Source organism: Teleopsis dalmanni, chromosome X, assembly GCF_002237135.1.
Source record: "Teleopsis dalmanni isolate 2A chromosome X, ASM223713v2, whole genome shotgun sequence".
Lineage (NCBI taxonomy): Eukaryota > Metazoa > Arthropoda > Insecta > Diptera > Diopsidae > Teleopsis > Teleopsis dalmanni.
The window spans coordinates 49294195-49311605 of record NC_051848.1 but is presented as its reverse complement, the minus strand read 5'-3'; positions in this window follow the sequence as shown (position 1 = coordinate 49311605).

The window sequence follows — 17411 nt, the reverse complement described above, 5'->3', positions numbered from 1 at the left end:
TTGAGAGTTGAGAGACCGCTCGTCACTTCCACAGGTGTAGGCAGATGCCTTACTCAACGCAATGCCTTTCTCAGAATATCAGCTCGGGCTATGCGTTAAGTTATCTTTGTTGTTCAAAAAAAATAATATATACAAAAATTTTTACAACCAATTTTAGTTAAAAAAACAACAACCTCAACAACAACAACAACAAAAACTCAGAGATAATATAAGTAAAGTATCTATAAGAACTCTTTTAGCATACTTTTAGGATTGCTAACTATTAGCAAGGTTTTTAATTACAGTGTATAAATTGTTAGTTACTTCAATAGAAAAAATTATAAATCGATTATTTAGTTCTTGTAAGGAGCATAACATAATACACTATATATCTATATATAGTCTAAAAATACAGGGTAACGGACGAGTCGAAAATACTATTGAACAATCTATACAGTTGAACTTTATGTTGAAAAAAAAAAACAATCACGATGGATGGTCGATGTAGATAGGCTTCTTGTTGATATGTAACTAAATAAGAGAAATAAAACTTGAAGATAATAACTACGACAGATAGTCTATATAGATAAGTGTTGTGTTAGTACCTAATAAAGTATTAAGGTATTACAATGGATATTCGATATAGTATTAAGAGAAATAGAAAAACTAGGAGATAACAACGCCGATAGATAGTTGATATAGATAAGTGTTGTGTTGGTACCTAATAAAGTATTAAGGTATTACAATGGATATTCGATAAAAAATTAAGAGAAATAGAGTAACAACGCCGATAGATAGCCGATATAGATAAGTGTTATGTTGGTATCTAATAAAGTATTAGATATTACAATGGGTATTCGATAAAGAATTAAGAGAAATAGAAAAACTTGGAGATAAAATCACGACAGATGGTCGATATAGATAACTGCTGCGTTGGTGTCTAATAAAGTATGGATATTCGATATAGTATTAAGAGAAATAGAGAAACTAGGAGATAACAACGGCGATAGATAGCCGATATAGATAAGTGTTATGTTGGTATCTAATATAGTTTTAGGTATTACTATGGATATTCGATGTAGAATTAAGAGAAGTAGAAAAACTTGGAGACAACAACCACGACAGATAGCTAATATAGTTTAACTTTGTATGTTTACAAAACAAAAAATAAAAACACGAAAGATTTGATCACAATAAATATAATGGATATTCGATATCCATTAAGTTTGTATTGAATCATAACAAATTACGAGAATTTGCAGATGAAAGGATGAGAATTTGCTCGGCAACGCTGCTGACGGGTCACTGCACAATTGGGAGGCATGGTATGAAACTAGATCTTTCTTATCACCACCTTTGTCGCGGCTGTGACTCTGAGGACGAGGAGGAAACTGTGTTTTATCTTATGTATCAGTGCCTATCTTTAGCTAGGAGAACATTAAAAATCTTGGGACCACTTTGTTTACCGATCTGATTGAGCTGTACTGTAATATTAGGGACTTAACCAAATTCATAGATTTATCAGGTTAGTTTACATTCACCTAATGGGAGAATCGTTGCATTCTTTCTGCATTGGTCGTATAATGAGCACCTAGTCTACGTACGAACCATCGCTATTCTTGTGGTACCGCATTGAGCCGTTATATGAGCTCAAGTGGGCTTTCTTGGTACACAAGGTCGCCACACCAACCTAATGTTGCTTCGATAGTATCTGATTATTATTCATTAAAATTAATTACTCTTTCCTTTTATAGAATGTTCCAGAATAATTCATTCACTAATCTGTTGAGCTTATAGTAGATGTACTGATTTCTACTGATTTCATTTAGAAAGTTGAACAAAAACTTAATGTAAACAAAGTTTAGGTCTGCAATATTATAATTCTAGATAAAATTTATTGAACGACTGATAGGCAGAATGACAAGCACAAACCACAAAGTCCCTGGTGACAGAAATTAATTAGAATACTTTATAGAAGCGAGAGTGTGATTCTTTATAGAAATAATGGCATTTACTCAGTTCTCAATATTTGTATGTAGCGTGCGATATCTAGACATATATACAATGCCTATAAAACAATATATATAATGAGTAGATTGTGAGTAATTACAAAAATTGTTAACACCACAAAATGTAATCAATTTTATGTGGGGACAAGTATTATTAAAAAAGTTAAGCACGCAAACAAGTGAAGAAAAAGTCATCACTACTTCAGGTTTTGTAATTTTATTGAATAAAAATTTATTTGATAAGTAAAAGTATTAATTGAAAGCGGCTAATGGCATTATTTCATATTTCATATTCCGATTATGCAAGCAATTAGTTATCAAATGTAAAAAAAAACGCTACGATAAAAACAACTAATGTCAAAAAATAATGTCGATAAAAATTTAAGTGAATGTAAAAGACAAAAATAAATACAAAAAATTAGAAAAATTTGGCCTTGTCGAAGCTTAAACACCCTTCACACATATATTATCGAGAAATACAGACAGCATCATTATAATTTTAGTTACTGATATGATGGATTAACTGCCGATATGGAGTGATGAAATAGGAATGCATATATTATTGTTTTATGTGTTTTGCAAATATCATTTTTAGGATTTGATAAGTGTAATTAAAAAGTGACCTATAACATAATGACAACTCTACATACTAAAACCAATTAATTAACGATCGATTCATAGAAGTTATACTATACCCTAAATCGTACAAGAAGTCACCCGTCGGTGTTGTCCTTACTTGCTTACTGCTTAAAAAAAAGGATTAGAAATTAAATAGTTAAAAAACTAGCGACCAAGAGTATCCAACTGATCTCGCAAGGTTTTCGATTTATCTTGCATGACGCACCCAATAATACTCTCTAGAAATTGTAGTAACTATTCTCTTTAGAAATATCGCAGGGGAAGTAAAGAGTAACGAATATATATAGCGGTTCATACGAATATTACCAGGTGTTATAAAAATAGCTACGTATTATTCTTTACGTTTAATAGCGAAATTTCAAGAATCTGTGTAAATTCGTGATAAATTATAGACCTGATAAAATTATTGGAAACTTGGAATGGAGATAGAGTGCTCTTATTCATTCCAATGTTTTTCTAACTAACAAAAGTAATATGTTTTAATAAATAAAATATTCATTACATGGATTTTCGAAAGTTCGAAAATAGATGAAGTAGCAATATACTTTTAAGAACTTTTTACTTATCAAAGAGTTTCAGTTTCCAATATTGTGGTGGCAAGCTTCCGACTAAGGTTACAGCCACTCCCACAGTGACTAAGATAATAAGATATAATGAAATGCTGAAGAGTGTTGTCTTAATTTCTTTGTATACTGTCACAAACTCTGTTATAGTGAGTAGAGAGTCATTGTATTGCTCGTCTCTTGATAAGTTGAATATTCCAATACTATAGTGGGAAACCTTCCGACTAAAGGTACAGCTTCTCCTACGTTTAGTTAGATAATAAGATGAAGCTGAAGAGTGTTGTCTTAATTTCTACGTCTACTGTCACAAACTCTGTGATAGTGAGTAGAGAGTCATTGTATTACTCGTCTCTCGATAAGTTAAATAGTCCAATACTAGAGTGGTAACCTTCCGACTAAGGGTACAGCCTCTCCTATGGTGACTAACTTAATAAGATATTATGAAATGTTGAAGAGTGTTGTCTCTGTCACAAACTCTCTAATAATGAATTAAAATATTGAGAGTCATTGTATTACTCATCTGTCAATAAGTTAAATAGTCCTGTATTCCGGATTATATTGTTATTTTTATAAATTTTTTGGTGTATAGTACTGGTGCTCATCCTGTGAGACTAAAATTTATAATTCATCGTTAAGTGCAAAAATTGAAATCTGAATAAATAAACTGATAAAATTAATTTAAAATTGGGATGTCTTGTTACTACAGTTTCAGTTCAAAAAAAAAAAAAACTAATCATGTTTTTTAAACTAAATTGAAAATATTGCAACATTCGATTAGTGTGTAAGATGACATATACATGTGTAGATGACGCCACGAAAGGTGTGTTCAAAATGAATATATACATTTTCTACTGGTGGAATAAAGCAACAGAGTTTTGAATATTTCCATCATACAGCATATGACAACGAAGATTTACTTTCATTATCATGTGATGTGTCGAAGATTTATCACTAGACTCGAGCTTTAAATCGACAGTCAGCTGACAAAATCTATCCAAAGCGACTAAAAGCACAAAGTACAACTAGTGAGATTTTGAGTTTCGTATTAATGGATCGCGATAGGGATGGAGACGGGGGCAAGACGGGCTTACTTTCATGCAAAACGTCTTTGAAGACAACACATCATGTGATAGATCTATCATAAGGATGGCAAAATTGTACGAACTGCACTTTGAAATGCTCATCCATTCACTGTATATTTTGAATCCTATTTCCAGCTACTACCAACTAGGAACCATAAACTGATCTATGGAAAAAATTTGGCTGCAAAAAAAATTGATTACTCGGAGGTTGATTTATCACCATTTTTTGCGACAATGGGTCCATGCGGCCTCAGCTGTCAGGTCAAGGACTACATTACCATTCTATTCTAAATGTAGAACCTCTAACCTAATACACAGAAGCAAATCAGAGGTATCTAGGTTAATATTATTGTATTACATTAATATTATTATGGGGCACTGAACTATAGGAGAGCATGGAGCTAGGCTTGGCCTACTCTATGGTATCTTCTGCAATGCGTGTCTATCAGCTCTCGAAGAAGGAACACAAGAACACCTGCTGTGTCTATGTCCAGCTTTACCCAGAATTAGACTTAAGTTTATGTGTGGGACCCTTCTGCAACACACTCAGTGATATCGCTAGCATTAGCAGTGACCAGATTCTTGCCTTTATAAATACCTCTGGCTAGTTACTAGCTTGATTTTCTCTTTTCTACCCATCATTACGAGAATTTGTAGATTCAAAACGGCTTTCTTGGCTGATTGAAGGATTTGGTCCTTCTTCTACCATAATTAATTAACTAACCAGAAGTGTTCATTTGTGTAATGGTGTCGCGTAATAGAGAAATTAGAAAACAAATTTGAATTGCTAAAACGTTAATTTATTATAAGTAACACTTATAATTAACTAATCGAGTGATTGGTTAAATGGTTAAGGTAGACACACAAATTATTATGTGTTTGAAAATTAATATGATAATTCTAGTTGACAATTCATTTCTTAGGTAGCAAATCATATGTTAATTTAAAATGTTCTTGACATTTGAAAAAAAATTGTTTCTATAGACTACGCTATTCACTTCCTAGGGAGCGTTCATTCAGAAAGCAATTAATTCAGAAATAAAGTAAGCATGAAATATATGCAAGCAATATCAACAATCTTCAACAATCTGCAAGATATGAGATTTAATTGTATTGAAAAGATTCAATTTTTCCACAGTTCGGTTTTTATTAGCTTCCGCGCGCATTGCTCATCACTCATCGCTCATTTCGACGTACATTTGCCGTTCATCACGTGGTCACCAATTCGATTTTATTCAATGTTCGAGAAGTTCAGTAAATATTTCCAGTCACACATTCCCGCAAACCGACAGACGTACTTGTATTTTTAACTTTTTAACAAATTCCTAACATGTCTGTATGTCTAACAGCGTCAAGTACAAATAAAATTATACAATTTTTATCGTTTGTTTTCGAATCAGAACAATTAAATCAGTTAACAAAACAACAAAAATGTCAAACGCACAAAAAATGTTTTCAGTGTAATCGAAAATCTTCGTCATCGCGACGTTTTTTTTTTAATTTGCTTATTAATTTTTTTTTTTTAAATTAACGAAATTATATTATTGACTTGATTAAAAAAATTGCAATGCTAGTCCTCAACGTATCTCAATGCAATTAGAATATTTATAATTATAGGTACACGATACTCGAACCAAATAAAGAAGTGAAAATTAATACAATAGGGGTGTTCACAATCATTACTTACACTATCAGCAAAACACATGTAACAGCATGTTCACACTACCGCAGTTTACCCAAAGAATATACAGCAAGAACTCTCATATATCATAAATAATCTATACAAACTCCATACAAAATCTATATAAAAATGAGCTTATCAAGTTAAATCGTTTTAAGCATTGAATTACCTATGCACACTTATAATTGGGTTAACCAATTAAGCATAGAATTATCCATAATAAAACAGACCTATAAATGTCTATTAACTTCATTTCAAAATATTTTTTGAACATTGCCATTAGTTGCAAAACTCAATATCGTTTAATTATTCTGTATAGCACATATAAATATTCAAGATGTCACTCAATTTGAATACCTTGATAGTGTGGTACTGATGAAGTTGGAAATCAACTTCATCAGTTGAAAATCAACTTCATCAGTATCTATCTTAAAATGAAAATCAAAATTTTCAACGCCGGCATCAAATCTGTTTTGCTGTATGGATCTGAGACCTGGTATGTGACTACAGCTATCACTGGATCTGAGACCTGGTATGTGACTACAGCTATCACTCATAAGTTACAAACGTTTGCAAATAGATGTCTGCGTTAGCTTTTAAGAATATGGTGGCCACGAACTATTAGTAATGAACTCCTCATGCCACGAACTAACCAACAGTCAATTGATAAAGAAATAATTCAGAAGATATACGTATGGCTGGGACATACTCTTCACAAGCCAAACACCAAAATTGTTCATGCTACACTCGAGTGGAATCTGCGGGGAAGAAGAAATCGCGGTCGGCAAACGACAGACAACATGGAGAAAGACCATCAGTTAAGAAAGGAGCAAATCATTTAGTACGTTAAGAGCAATAGCGTGCGATCGTAGTAATTGGAAATCTCTTGTATTTAGACAAGGTTCATAAATGCCACGTTACTGGATTTGAGCTGATAATAGTTCAGCCATAACTTCAGCCAACTATTTTTCAGGAAAACCTACGAAAATGCATTAGTGATTAAGTACTAATGCATGATCTTGGTGGCTAATTCACATCCCCAAAACAAACACCCGGAAAATATATCACACAACAAAGCCAAAACAAAATGTATTGCTTGGCTAATGGATCCGTCCTTTTGAAATCATACATAAAATAATGTACATCGCAATAATGTAGCAATCAAAATTTATCATTTGTACTTTGCCACTTTCATCATGGGCTCATCACACCTCTGAAGTAAATATCATATCATGCTGTAACTCTTTGTGGATGCAATCAGTTTTTGTCTATTACGTTGTCTGTACTAACAGGTCATTACGCATTAGAAAAGCATTCAATAAGACTAAGTTCAAGACATTTTTCGGGGTTGCGACTCTGCGGATAAGAAATGAACTGTATTTTACCTTAGTTGTCAGTTCCATCAAAAGTCAAATAAGGATTTGAAATATTAGGAAACCATTTACTAACTGTTTTGATAAAATTGAAATCTTTTATAAGTAGGGAGATAATCAAATTTATAGATTTCTCTGGCTAGTTCCATACAACATTGAATAGCGAAGTCGGATTGTAGTTTGAGACCACGAATATGTACCTTAATTTGAAGAAGGGGTTTCGGTTTCTAAAATTATTTTTTCAAAAGTATTAGTTTAAATAAATATCGCCATGTAAGTCTAGAATCCACATCATTCAATTCTTTATGACCGATAATAGATTTATTGATATTAAACGAACATTTTTATTAATTTTTTTAGAGCACAGCACAGTTGATATTTTCTACAAACACCAGTATTGGCACTGGAAGTATATAAACAAATAATTAAAATAATTGAAAGGTAAATACACTGTGTACATAAATCTGAGTTAATCATATCACGACAAAATAAAAGTGTTGATTATCATCCTAAATATTTACATTTTAATTACTGCGCCGATATTAATTACATATAAACTCATGTACCAGTTTAGGTACATGCAGAAGAATACCGAGGGTTCGGGTAGAGTTCAATTTGTAATACACAACACAATTTTTCATTATATATTTTTCTGATTTATTTGCTTTTTTAACAACTTTAACTAAATTAATTTCAATTTTTGAATTTGTCAAAATAACGTAAATTATAAGGCAAAAAAATTGGTTTAAATATGCGAAATATTAAATAGGTCGGAAGGATTTTAAAAAATATATTCATTAATATACATGTTTACATATTGAAAATTAAATATTTGTCGATATCAAAATGATCAAGAAGAAAGACGTGCATCGTAAAATGTGTGTCTCCTGTTGAGCTAACCCAAAATATATGCCAATTAAATATTATAAACGATCTACGGATTTCATTTTTTTTAAACATACACGTTTTATGTATATAGACAGGGTCACAACACACAATCCCAATAAATGCATTATTTGTACATCCGCGTTGGATGGCAACTAATTTCAGTCTCCCACATTAGGCTTCAAGAGGTGAAATTAGGCTTCATACTGGTCTAGAGTGGACATAGAACCCACTAGATTATTAACCTAACATAATATCGATTATAGTGTTAAACTTGAGTTTTTTACTCAAGTAAATTCTTTACTCATATCGGTAGTGATGACTGGGCTAAAGGAAGCCTGGATTAAAGACTTACATACGAAAAACCATAAAAAAAGGGGCTAGTGATATGTTTTCGCAGGAACCTAACTAAAAACAATCGTTTCGACTAGCAGATCACAGTAATGCAATTAAATACATGCCATAACTAAATTACTTTCTTCTATCTGCTCTCATCTCTCTCTCCTAATTACTGGAATGTAGTTTCTACATTGTTGTAGAAATCTTCTCCATTCATTTATAAGAGGTGGTTTTAGTGAGTTCAAGTCTCACTGCATGAATATTTAATTGCGCATTTTTACATTTAATTGCCAAATGTATGGAAAGTATCAGAAGTAATAACTATTACCAAACCAAATAAAGATATAACTCTTACAAGTTCATACAGACCAATTAGCTTATTATCAGTTATGTCAAAATTATTTGAAAAAATACTTTTATCAAGACTAGAACCAATTCTCCACAAAGAAAACCTTATTCCTGAACATCAATTCGGCATTCGGAAAAAATATACGACTATACAACAAGTTCACAGAGTTGTAAATAAAATAACAAGCGATATTGAAACAAAATAATTTACCTCGGCGGTGTATCTAGACATTGCAAAGGCTTTCGACAACGTTTGGTATGGGGTTCTCAAAACACTCATAACTGCAAATCTGAACCGCGCCTTAAGTCAAAGGAAACCAACATGATAAATCAATTAATTTGACTATGTTCTTAATTTTAAGGTATAACAGCTCTATTAGGTCCATAAGACAACGGACCACAAAAACTTTCAACTAAAGATAGTCCAAAAAGAAACACCGACACTGACATAGTTTTCTCTTCTTATGCAGAGCCATTTTTGCGATATGAAGCATCAACTCATTTTGAAATCCATTTTGAAACTCATTTTATATCCAGTCAGCAATGATAGCGTCGTACTGAGTAGGTATCTCTTTGATGGCAGCAACTGACTGGAACTTTTCACTATGATCTCAATTATGATCTCACTATTCCAAAATTTGCTCTTTTTCATTCACAGATTTCTGTGCATAATGGTTAACTGAATCGTTGTATGCGGAATACCAATATTCATGAAGCGAGATTTGTATACAGCTCCCATATAAGTTGGACACTGACAAACTTAATCAACTTATTCTAGAAAAGCCAATTATTCTGAAAACCTGGCTGTATAACGAATACACAAAAATACTTAATTTGATAAAAAAAGATATAGCAAAAATATACAAAAGAATTTAGCTCGAACATTTTAATTGCAAAATAAAGAAACCATATTTTTTAAAGAGGTTTTCGAGAAGTAGTGAACTACAACAACAAAAATTCATTTTATATTATTTTAATTAATTGTTTTAAGTATTGTCAAATATCTATCATAAGTGATCTTGAAAATAATTTTTGTATTTAATTATTCGTAATTATTTTTTTGAGACACTGTAAGTACCAGTGGTCGAACTCGTGCCCTGCCAAATTCACAGCTCAAAGTCAGCGCTGCTTGACCAAATAACCCAAAGTCGTACTTGACTTTTTTTGTTCGCATATTTTTCTGGAGTTTTGTTACTATTACTATGAAAGTTTTTATTAACAAATTAACTAGCTGTGTTTATCTTAGAACGAAATCATAAATCAGCTGTAGAATAATTGAATTAATTAATTATATTTTTTTTTTGATTGTTAAATTTCAATAGTATTCTGTTAATGGAGGCATTGTTTGTTTTATGATTTCTGTATTCTTTCATATGTATAGAACTTATATGTACCTATATATATATATATATATAATCTAGAAACGTAATACTGAGAAAGTCATGCTCAGTAGTCAAATTATATTTATTACATTCAGAGAACTCAATATTTTATGAGCTGGAAAATTTATGAGCCGCTTGAAAATGACAGCACAATTCATGCTCTTTCACTGTTTACTGGCACACATTGTATTTTAATTTAAAATATATCCAATATATATATTTATAAATAAAGTTTAATTTTTTTTTTTTTTGTTTATTTTTTGCTTAACATATGTCAAATAATAATGATGAACAACGTCAAATATACAATTTTTTTATATTAATTTTGCCTTTTTCTCTAAAAAAATACACAAACGTGTTTAATTATGTAAAGTAAAAATTAATTTTGTGAAAAAAAATTATTTAATTATTTTTACAAAGTTTACACTATTTCAGGTACAAAAAAATTTTATTATTTTTGTAGCATTTATTTAATAATTTTGCTTTATTTTAATTTAATTTAATATAATTACTTCAGTTTGGCATACCAAAATCAACAAAATGATTATCGTTAATCAAGCCGCTCAAACTTGTGATTGACTGAGCAAATAAATTTATAATTTTAACACGCCAAGATAAACATCAACGCTTGATATATACAACTATATATATATATATATATAAATTTATACATATAAATGTACATTTTTTTATAATATTTTTTGACTCAAAGATCATGATAGCAGAATGTTAGAATGCATTTTTGGTTATTCATTCGGAATGAGATTTATTTAATTGTTACTGTATTCCACTGTACTGTACTGTATTTCATTGTTATTAAAATAATACGTCATTGAAATTTTACTGACAATACCCAAACCCGCTTTACTATTAACTCAACGAATCAAACAAATCGAAAGTGGGAAAACCCCAAAGTAGTTTTTATAGAGAACGCGTAGAAATAGACTCGGTGTATTTCCCTTTAGATACATTGAACACTGAGATTAAAGTTGCATTGCGTGTTTTTTTTTATATTTATATTGAAACATTTACTTCTAATAATTAAAAACACACTACACAATACAACTGAGTTCCATAGGTTTGTCCATTTTTGTGGTTCCGAAAGATTAAAAAAAACCACAGCATAAAATTGAAACCAAACCTTACGGTTTTCTATAACCGAAAAAGCCAATATTTTTGACGGACCGAAAACCTGACCGAACCTAAAAAAATATCGGTTTATTTTAATTCAGCACCTTACAGTATTCTACAGCTGGTTTATGATTTCGTTCTAATATAAAAACAAATTTGTTAATAGTAAATTTGTTAATAAAACTTTCATAGCAATGCTGAGCTTCACTTTTGGCAGGACCCGAGTTCGATTTCTTGCACTTGGAGTCTCAAAAATAATTGCTTAAGAATAATTAAATACAAGAATTATTTCCAAGACCACTGATGGTGGGTGGCAATAGTCGAAACAGCTGTATGGTCAGCCAAAAAATCAATTAATTAAAATAATATAAAATGAATTTTTGTTGTTGTTGTTCACTACTGTTTGAAAAAACTTTTTTGTAAAAAAAAATTAATAAACCAATGATTTTTTTCATAGAAAAATGTTGAGATTAATGTCTTTCATATAAATTATTTTATATACATTAAAAATGTGATTAGATGTCTATGGAACATATAATCACTAACTGTGATGCACTAATCCACAGAAGGAAAAAAATATTAGGCGCATACCAACTAAAGGTCCTATGCTCCACAAGGAGATATATGAATTAAGAAGAAGAAGAATACCAACTAGAGAATGAAGACCTTCTAAAACTCCCTCCAAAAGAGTTGGTTTGATTCCTTGAGATACTAAATATCTAAATACAAAGTGATGCACAATAGATCAAGCTGGACACAGTGCATAAAGTCCTTAGCCTAATTCATAAACCATTACCATTGCCATTACCAAACTAAACACAAATATTGTGATAAAACTAAACCAAAAAAAGAGCATCCTACCAGACCCTAAACTAAAATTGAACAAATATATTTTCAATTAAACCGAAAATAATTAAATTGATTTAATTTTTTATTAATATAAAAATAATTAATTTAATTAATTAAAATAATATGAAAAGAATTTTTGTTGTTGAAGTTCACTACTTTGCCAAAACACTCTATAAAACCGGAAAGTATAAAGGAGAAAAACAGCTTGAAGTTGTAATAAAATATTGTGATTGTCCAAATATTGATTTCAATATGTTGTTGGGACCATGCCATTATGTGGTAAATACACGATTATTTAAATAGCTTACACTGGACATTTTACTATACAACAAGTATTTGAATTAATATTCGTTAACCATACACATATATATATATATATAAATATGTTTATATAAAGTTTCTATTGATTGTTTGTTTGAGAGAATAGATTAGAAAACAAATGAAATGTCTTCCCCATCCAGAGCTCTAGCTATGCTCACGGTCCATAGTATAAATAATATTTCCTACTCTCGTCATATATACCATATAATATCCTCTTCATACTATGTTACTTGTGTGAGGAGTATATGAAATTTAGTATTAAATTCGAGAAACACTACTGCCTAACATCGTCTAACTTAAGAGTTTACACAGCTCAATAACATAAACCCATAAATTACATGGAATTACTGTTTCAATAAAAAGCGTTGGAAAGAGTTTAAAATAAATTAATTCACGATTAACGGTTTTTATAAATTTAATTTATTTATTTATGCGTCAAGTAATTGATTTCATAATATTTACATCAATTATATCATTCAATGCTATCAATTAAGATTATCAATTACCTACCGACGATTGGATTTTTAGTCACCGACTAAGTAATTAAAAGATCAAATACAAAAGAGTAATATATATATTAAATGTTAATACTATTCAGACATTTCTTTTACGTATTTATGACTGATCAAGAATTTATGACTGATCAACTTCATTTCATCCGAAAGTAGTCATTATACATTCGTCAAAGCTACTTGCCAATTTTATTTGCGAATTCTGAAAAATCGAGGAAATAACGTTTTCTGGTTTGCATTAAGTTTAATTCATGCCAATTTAATTAGCACCTTTTACATAAAGCAATTCGACTTAAAATTAACCTTTATTCTATAAAAATAATATATACATATTTTCCACTTTAACAAAATTATCACGATCAATATAGAATGCATGATCAGGCTTGGAAAAAAAATTTGTTTTTAATCAAAACTGATTAGCGAATGAATCTGAAATAAAATCAGAAACAGGATAGGAATAATCCACATTTAGCATTTGAAACCAGTTAACAGCGGTGACACCAGACGAGAAAAGACCACGACCGTAAACTCTAACGCTCTCAAACAGTGACTATTTCAAGTAATTATACTGATCATAGTTAATGCAATTTACATTAAGAATTAAGAATACAGTATTGTTTTCAACTGATATTGATACATCTACTATTTCTTCTCCAATGATAATTTATATCAATTTGCTAGTATTGTATTATAAGCCACAGTGTATTATGAGCTCTAACAGCTACTTGCAATTCGGAATAAGGTTAGCCTTTACTGGGTTCCGGGTCACAGAGGAATTTTGGGAAACAAGCTGAAGAGGTAGCCAGAATTGCATCAAAAACTGCTTTTACATGACGTCAACTCTTTTGTGGGGTAAACTGGGTCAGTATAAGACAAATAATCAAGGACTGGGAAAATTACATGTGACTGGAGTACTGGGAAAACTTCCCAGGACTTAGACAAAGTAAAGCACTGATATCACAGTACTCCTACAAAAACATCCTTAAATTCTCAAAATGTAATTTAGGGCGGCTAACGGGTTTCTTTACAGTTCATTATGGACTGAAATACCACCTGCATATACCACAATTATCTGAAAAAACTAACATGCATATTCTTTGTGAATGTCCAGCTTTAACAACGCTCAAAAGGAACTTGTTTCATTTAGAACTTCTTTTATCAGAAAAGGTTAAGAACTCTTCTCTTAATTTAGTTCTAGACTTTATTCACAAAGCTTTTAAATGTTGTGTTTTAAAGTACATTCCTAATATACTTAAAAAAACAACAATTGTCTTTTAATTAACACATAAATATTCCTTCAGACGTGATGGTACACCCGCTACCCATCGATCTTCACAACAAAGATATCGTTTGTAACTACGCTGTTAGACTTTAAGCAACAAACGTCTGGTCGGAACGAACATATGGATAACATATAGTCGAATTCTAGATACAGTTCCAAACTGTCTGTATATGATACACATCGGATTATCTAAATCCGTGTCTAGACTTTGAAAGAAATTTTCAGATAATATTCCTTCAAGGAATTAATGGAAAAAAAAAAATTTCGAAGCAAATTACGATATCTCAATCTACTCGGATGGCTCGAAAATTAACTGAGGGGCAGGAGCAGGGATCTTCGCATCATCTGAAAACATAAACAATTCTCTTAAGCTACCTAATGAGGTCACGGTTTTTCAGGCTGAAATCTTAGCAATTAGAGAAGCCTGTCGGCAAATTGCAAGTCACATCAAGGACAGATGTAGTGTTGTCATTTTTATTGACAGTCAGGCAGCAATCAAAGCCCTTGAATCGTTCACAACAGAATCAAAAATAGTAAAAGAATCTAGAGAGGCAATCGACAAGCTAAATCGGTTGACTGACATCACCCTCATCTGAGTTCCTGGACATAGGAATATCGAAGGGGAAATCTCTAATTGAGGTACATAGGAGTTATCTAATGTCTTGCCACTGCAACCAACCAACACATAAATAAAGCCTATTGATGACAGCATTCAATGTATTATTGTTTAATTAGCCAAGAGAAAGCTTGCAGTCTCAAAAGTAATCCACTATCACAAATATTTTAATAATCTGTGTTGTAATATCAATTTCCTACCACAATGAAAATAAAACGATCACTAGAGTGTTCATCAATTCATTAATTTCATTTTCATTCATACATCCTCATGTATGAAGCCTGAAAAAATAGTAAACTTCATTCGCGCTTAACACCATGAATGCAGTGATCGGATTCTGTACAACGGCAATATAAGAGACAGTTTCTTCACGCTCACTAATGTAAAGGAAGGGTGCCTACTTTCGCCTGTGATATTTGCAATTACTCCTGATGCTGTTCCCAAAAATAATTTATGAAAAGAGAGAGATACATTGGAAAGTTAACCAACATCTTGAAGATCTGGACTACGCTGACGACATGGTGCTCGTCTCTTCGAAAAGAGAAAACCTAAAAGCAAAAATCAACGATCTAGTAAAAATCGCGGCTTAAGTTGGACTATGTGTTAATGTTGCTAAAACCAAAACATGCATCGTCTAGAATATATCAACAACTCCTCTCACAATTGAGGTTAGATCCATCGATTACGTCGATGAGTTTTGCTTTTTGGGTAACTGCATTAATACACATAGAGGTGCGATGTATATATCAGATATCAAAAGCCAGAGTACCGTTCAGTTATCTTAGTAGTGTATGGAACTCAAATGAAATATATTCTCCAATAAAAATCCTTATTTACAATGCCTATGTAAAATCCGTGATATTTTATGGATCAGAAACTTGGTTGGTCAACAGTGATATACAAAGAAAACTTCAAAGCTTTACCAAGATACTTGCTCCAGATATCAACAAGCAAGTCGAGCATCGAAAATATAATTGTTTTGGCCACACTCCGACAAAATATATCACGCAACACTTTTATAAAACCCCCAAGGCAACAGACAAAAAAAAAGACCACGTAACACCTAGAAAAGAACGATAACAAATGAAACCGGTAAATATTTAAATGAGTTACGTTATATTGCTAGGCATAGAAATAGTTGGAGATTCTATGTAACAAGTATAATATATGATCCTGATGAATTAGCGGCTAATAATATAATATATATTAAGATATTATTTCATATATTGCATTACAATATCTTTATTTCCCTGATTTATGTTTATATTATAATTTATGGTGACCAAGTCTCAACCGTTTGGTTTCGAAAAATAGTTCTATGGTTTTAAAATAGAACTTAGAACCTTTAAGAGTTAACGTTTTGGGTTTAAAATATAGCATTTTAAATTTAACTTTTAAATTTTATATATCAACTTAAAAGCTGGTATATAAAACGTTGTAATTTAATTCTGACTCAAACTCTAATTTAGAGTTCGTTAATCTGGAGGCATATTGGGGACTTACACTTAAAAAAATAAACAATTAAAATAAAATAAGCGACCCAATTGAGTTAGTAAATTGTAGAAAGTCTAAAAATTGGTAATCTAAACCATCTATCTGTAATCTCCGTCTATTGTAAATTTCTTGTTAAGTTTTATTATCATAGAATTATATTAAAATGTTTTATTAGGGTGCCTGGGGGTCTGTATAGTGTATAGTCGTCATTTCAACTAAAATTACATTTGCCTGGAAGTGTCCAACTTGGACTTTTTCCTCCTCGTAATGCCTTCAGGTGCTGAGTTATACGAATCTTTGATGAAATGGGTCTCTGCAAACAGGTCTCTTGTCTTTTAGAAAGTTAGTAATATTGATAAGTTACGTTTACGTTACGTTACGATGATTTTTATGGGTTTCTATTGGGACTTGTTTTAAGCTTGCTTTACTGTCAAATATCAAGTGAACAGTTTCTCAGTTTCATTTTACTCGATCGCTATAAATTTATATGTTTTTTTGAACTTAATAACAAATTAATATTTGGTGAGTAATTACTTTTATGATTAAATTTAACTGGTAATTATTATTGAGTACTTATATATTTATCCATTTAGCAGTGTTATTATTTCCATTTAATAGTTTTTTAATAATACTTTATATCAATACGTAGGTAATGGGAAAAAAACGTTACATGAGAATTAATACAAATGTAAAAACTATTGCATGTAACAAGAGTTAATATATATGTTTATATATTTATATATATATATATATATGCATGAGTATAATCAATTTGCCTAATGCATTTATTCCGGTTGTTTATCACAACAACATTTCCTCAAAATGCAATTTTTAACACGATATTTTATTATTATTTACATAGTAAAATTTCCATTTCTACTAAAAAATACATTTAGAATATTTAAAATATCTAGGTTTAATTAAAA